Genomic DNA, 6,460 nt, shown 5'->3' on the forward strand with positions numbered 1-6,460 from the left:
CTCTGGCGTAGTTTACGTTAATGGGTGTGTTGATATCCAGCCGAAGAGCAATCAACCATAACTTCAGGCGAGCAGGCTCAGAAGTTGGGAATACGTGGAAAGTCACCACTCCCGAATAAGTTCGCGCGAGAGAACGTGATCTTTTAGTTTTAAGTCGGTTTGAACAATCCGGATAAGCGCAAGTAAGTACCATTTTGATTAGCCGTTGTACCTACAATGACTGTGCACTGTGTAAACAATGAGTGACGTATACGCGCGAGAGATCACTTCCGGCGCTTGCGTAAACTACGCCAGAGCGCTTACGCACTGGATGCCTGCGCGCGCTCAAAGACAGTTGGACATAGTGGTGTATTAGAGGTAAAAAATGATATAAATACTGTTCGGTTTCTGGCACAAACCGATCTTTTCGTGTCTTAGGACATCAATGTGTCGTCACGAGCCACAGGGTTTAATTTGGATTTGTCTGTGCATGATTTTGTTACCATTGCCATGCATTATATGACTGATAGACCGCAGTGGTTAAAGTTAAAAATCATCATATGTGTTCTACTGAAGAAACAAAGTCACCTACATCTTGGATGCCCTGGGGGTAAGCAGATAAACATCACATTTTCATTTTTGGGTGAACTATCCCTTTAAGGGTAAGAATTACTACTCTAAGGTACTAATATGTACGGTGTCAAGCTGTTGTACCCCAAAAGGTGCAATTTTGGCCCCTTTTTTTCTGTGTGGCCTGGATGAGTGTAAGATTTCCCGGCCTGAAATTGCGTCCCAGTCCAGCCCTGAACACCACTAATCGTGGGGGAGTTTTGAAATATTTACATTTATGAATGTAAAATTTCAGCAAAAGCAACAAAATATGTATTATATAGGATATCTTTTTATCCTTAAATAACAAACCAAACTTAACAATTTCCCATGAGAGGATCAGTCTTACAGGTAATCTTTGGTGTATCCAACAGAATGCATCATTCCAGAATGTTTGTACCAAATTACACTGAAAAAAACAGGTGTTCAACTGTTTCAATCTCCAAATTGCATAATTGGCATATATTAGAGTCCCCAACATTAAATCTTACTCTTAAAAATTATTTTGCAGGATAAATGTGATTCATAATTTTAAAATGCACCTCTTTACATTTAGGGTTGACAGGAAATGTAAGAAAATTAGTTCTAATTTCAGACACTCTTTTCCTATCATGACAAAATATATAAGATCTCTTTACTGATCCTGGAAAACAACGTTGTAATAGACAATTCCTCAAAAATCTGTTAGAACATTTTTGATCAGCAAAGTTAACATTTTCTATCATCAGATCAGGTATTTTGGGAATTATCGTTGAATATTTTACTTGTTCCTTAACTAATTCAATCATCCGCAATGGTATACTCTTAATTATTTTATCATACATTTTAGAGGAGCAACTTACATTGTATTTACCACAAATATCATCATAACTCAATATATTCCCTAAGTTGTCCATAACATGTGTAAGTGACCATATGCCTTTCTTCCACCAATCATCAATAAACATAGATTTTCTATTCACCAAAATATGCCTGTTATTCCAGATAGACATGTTATGTGGGCTAAAATGATGTTTAAAAATCAGTTTCCAATATAATAGTACTTGTTGATGAAAAGTAGAACATTTTATGGGGAGTTTAGACAATTCAAAATCACATTGTAACAAAAAACTAATACCACCACATTTTTTGAATATAGGAATCTCAAACCAAAATGAAGATTCATTATTTATGAAAGACTGTAACCACTTAAGTTTGATGACCCCATTCATAATATCAAAGTCAATTGTTTTAAGACCTTCTTCATAATCTTTAATCATATCACTCTTCCGTATATAATGACTTCTCATTTTCCATATGAAATCAAAATTTAACACATTTATTGCCTTTATCTTTTTAGCAGACGCTGCTAAGGAAAAACATGGATAGATGAATCTAGAAAGACTTTCTACTTTCGTTAATAAGATTCTACCAAAGATCGTTAGGTCTCTCTGTAACCAATTGTTCATTATTAATCTACATTTCTCTAGATTTTTATCAATATTTAAGTTTTCTAAATTATCTGTTTTCTTAGATAACCAAATCCCTAAGTATTTAATTTAATTTTTTACTGGGATATTGTACAATGATATACTAGGGTGATCATGGATGGCCAATAGCTCGCATTTTGACATATTCAACCGTAAACCTGAAGCTTTTGGAAAAAATCGTTATAGACTGGAGTGCTAAAGGAATTTGCTGTTCATTTCTTAGAAAAAGAGTCGTATCATCAGCAAATTGACTGATAATAAAATGATTCCCTTCTAAGTTGATGGCCGATATGTTGCCCATTTTGATTAAAATAGATAACATTTCTGCAACCATGATAAAAAGTAAAGGTGAACAACCACACCCTTGTCTAATACCTCTTTGACCAAGAATCGTGAACATGTACCTTGAGTAAGAGCTACAGAGCTGTTAATGTCTTTATAGAGCATTCTAACAATATTGATACATTTTGGACCAAAACCAAAGTGTTTAAGAGTTTGAAAAATAAAAGAGTGTTCCACCATGTCAAAGGCCTTATAGAAATCCAAAAATAAAATAAACCCATCTTCTTCAATTAAATGACCATATTCAATCAAATAAAAAATTAACCTAATATTATTATGAATTGATCTATCCTTTAAAAATCCCGAATAATTTGTGATATTCCAGTTTTCAATCTAGAAGCCAAAGTCATAGTAAACACTTTGTAATCTGTATTTAGAAGTGTTATGGGGCGTAAGTTATCTAATAATCTCTTATCTTTACCTGGTTTTGGTAACAAAATTATTGACCAAACTTTAATGAAATGGTACACGATAGACATTAACAGAATAACTCAATGAGATCATGTGATAATAGTCATTTTATTTTTTTTAAAACATTTAAAAGCAACACATCTTTCAATGTGTAACACTAATCATTTTTAAATGTAATTTTACATTTAAATATGTTCATTTTCTAATAGAAAAGTATGTCAACAGACAAAAAAAAGCATCTCAGTATGGCCGCTGCCATCTTGAGTAAATGATGCCATTTGGAGCCCGAGTCTGCGCAAATGGCGCAGAAAAAAATAATTTTTACCTTATTGTAAAGTGTTACCTACTATTGTTGATAATCATCTTATGCTGTCATTGTTTCTAAATATTGAGAAATTTTATTTTTTGTTTGTTTGTATGTTTGTTTTATTGTGTTTGTATAGTTTTTTTTTTTGTTGTTTAGAAGTTTTTTTTGAGAAACAACTGCTCTGTTCTAACGGCAGCTGCAGTGCCACGATGACTTTTATTCAGAAGGCAGGGTTTCCTTCGATAGAGCTGCCATATTGACCGTTGCATTTTTGCCCATTCAAAACTATACGAGTAACAGGTCTTGGGTATTCTATAATGTGCGTCCCAAATCACATACTTATGCACTATTCTATGACGTTTTGTAGTATAAACAGTGCGAGTAGTGTGTTCACACTGAAAATTCCAATAAGAAAAAGTGCACTTTAAATACCCGGATGTTGGACACTTCATGCACTCAACTGTTGCAGCTTAAATTACGTGGAGAAGGGGGATGGGCTATCAGACTCTGATTATGAATGACAAAATAACCTTTATATAATTCATACACTACATGGTTAAGTACATAGTGCAGAAGTACATAGTGTATAAGTGCATAGTGTATAGTGCGTCATTTGGGACACGAGTCTAACACTTGATGGCTGCTCTGTCAATTCTTCGTCATCAGTTAGGAACCTAGGTGTGCTATTTGATAGCAATCTTTCCTTTGAAAGCCACGTTTCTAGCATTTGTAAAACCACATTTTTCCATCTTAAAAATACATCTAAATTACAACCTATGCTCTCAATGTCAAATGCAGAAACGTTAATTCATGCGTTCATGACCTCGAGGTTAGATTATTGTAATGCTTTATTGAGTGGTTGCTCTGCGCGCTTAATAAACTCCAGAATGGTCCAAAATGCAGCAGCTAGAGTTTTTACTAGAACCAGGAAGTATGACCATGTTGGCCCGGTTCTGTCAACTCTGCACTGGCTCCCTATTGAACAACGAATACATTTGAAAATCTTGCTAATTACTTATAAAGCCCTGAATGGTTTACAGAATAACTCAATGAGATCATGTGATAATAGTCATTTTATTTTTTTAAAAACATTTAAAAGCAACACATCTTTCAATGTGTAACACTAATCATTTTTAAATGTAATTTTACATTTAAATATGTTCATTTTCTAATAGAAAAGTATGTCAACAGACAAAAAAAAGCATCTCAGTATGGCCGCTGCCATCTTGAGTAAATGATGCCATTTGGAGCCCGAGTCTGCGCAAATGGCGCAGAAAAAAATAATTTTTACCTTATTGTAAAGTGTTACCTACTATTGTTGATAATCATCTTATGCTGTCATTGTTTCTAAATATTGAGAAATTTTATTTTTTGTTTGTTTGTATGTTTGTTTTATTGTGTTTGTATAGTTTTTTTTTTTGTTGTTTAGAAGTTTTTTTTGAGAAACAACTGCTCTGTTCTAACGGCAGCTGCAGTGCCACGATGACTTTTATTCAGAAGGCAGGGTTTCCTTCGATAGAGCTGCCATATTGACCGTTGCATTTTTGCCCATTCAAAACTATACGAGTAACAGGTCTTGGGTATTCTATAATGTGCGTCCCAAATCACATACTTATGCACTATTCTATGACGTTTTGTAGTATAAACAGTGCGAGTAGTGTGTTCACACTGAAAATTCCAATAAGAAAAAGTGCACTTTAAATACCCGGATGTTGGACACTTCATGCACTCAACTGTTGCAGCTTAAATTACGTGGAGAAGGGGGATGGGCTATCAGACTCTGATTATGAATGACAAAATAACCTTTATATAATTCATACACTACATGGTTAAGTACATAGTGCAGAAGTACATAGTGTATAAGTGCATAGTGTATAGTGCGTCATTTGGGACACGAGTCTAACACTTGATGGCTGCTCTGTCAATTCTTCGTCATCAGTTAGGAACCTAGGTGTGCTATTTGATAGCAATCTTTCCTTTGAAAGCCACGTTTCTAGCATTTGTAAAACCACATTTTTCCATCTTAAAAATACATCTAAATTACAACCTATGCTCTCAATGTCAAATGCAGAAACGTTAATTCATGCGTTCATGACCTCGAGGTTAGATTATTGTAATGCTTTATTGAGTGGTTGCTCTGCGCGCTTAATAAACTCCAGAATGGTCCAAAATGCAGCAGCTAGAGTTTTTACTAGAACCAGGAAGTATGACCATGTTGGCCCGGTTCTGTCAACTCTGCACTGGCTCCCTATTGAACAACGAATACATTTGAAAATCTTGCTAATTACTTATAAAGCCCTGAATGGTTTAGCACCTCAGTACTTGAGTGAGTTCTTATCACATTATAGTCCTTCACGTCCGCTGCCATCTCAAAACTCTGACCATTTGATAATACCTAGAATATCAAAATCAGCTGCAGGTGGCAGATCCTTTTCCTATCTAGCGCCCAAACTCTGGAACATAGTGTTGTTCAGGAGGCAGACACACTCTGTCAGTTTAAAAGACCCATCTCTTTAACCTGGCATACACATAACACACTATCACATTACTATAATTCAAATCCGTCAAAGGATTGTTAGGCTGCATTAGTTAGGTCAACCGGAACCAGGAACACTTCCCACTTCCTATTCATGGAAAGCTATAGCTATATTATTAAGTCGAAGGTATTTAGTTATCCATTTCACTCTCATGACATCTAAACCCATTCAACCAGCTTTGAATATAAAGGAATAGTTCACCCAAAAATGAAATTTTAAACACCCTCAGTCCATCCAAAATGTAGATGAGTTTGTTTCTTCATCAGAACAGATTTGGAGAAATTTGTTACAAGATTACATCACTTGCTCACCAATGGATCCTCTGCAGTGAATGGGTGCCGTCAAGAGTCCAATCAGCTGATAAAAACATCACAATAATTCACAAGTAATTCATATGACTTCAGTCCAGCAACAGTTTGAAGTTAAAAATGTCTTAAAGATTACTTTGTTTCTTACAAACACATAGCTTTTTTGCTTCTCAATATGTTAATTGATCGACTGGAGTCACGTGGATTACTGTGATGTATTGAGCACAATAAGTGAGTACATTTAAAAGTTTTTTTTTAATGAGTACATATAAATGAATGAATAAATTGTGAATTGAATTAGTGAGTTAATAATTAACCCTTCTCAATACATAAGAGTTCTGAAATATTTTGCCCTGTAAATAAGTTGTTAAAAAAAAAACCACCAGAGACCCGAAAATCCATAGTATAGTAAAGTTAGTTTGTGTTTTCATTTTGGTGCAAATGTTATGGACCCTGCAATTCAGAAAAACAAAGGACAACAACATTGTAGTGCTGAGT

The sequence above is a fragment of the Sinocyclocheilus anshuiensis genome, unplaced genomic scaffold, assembly GCF_001515605.1.
Source record: "Sinocyclocheilus anshuiensis isolate Anshui unplaced genomic scaffold, SAMN03320099.WGS_v1.1 scaffold928, whole genome shotgun sequence".
Lineage (NCBI taxonomy): Eukaryota > Metazoa > Chordata > Actinopteri > Cypriniformes > Cyprinidae > Sinocyclocheilus > Sinocyclocheilus anshuiensis.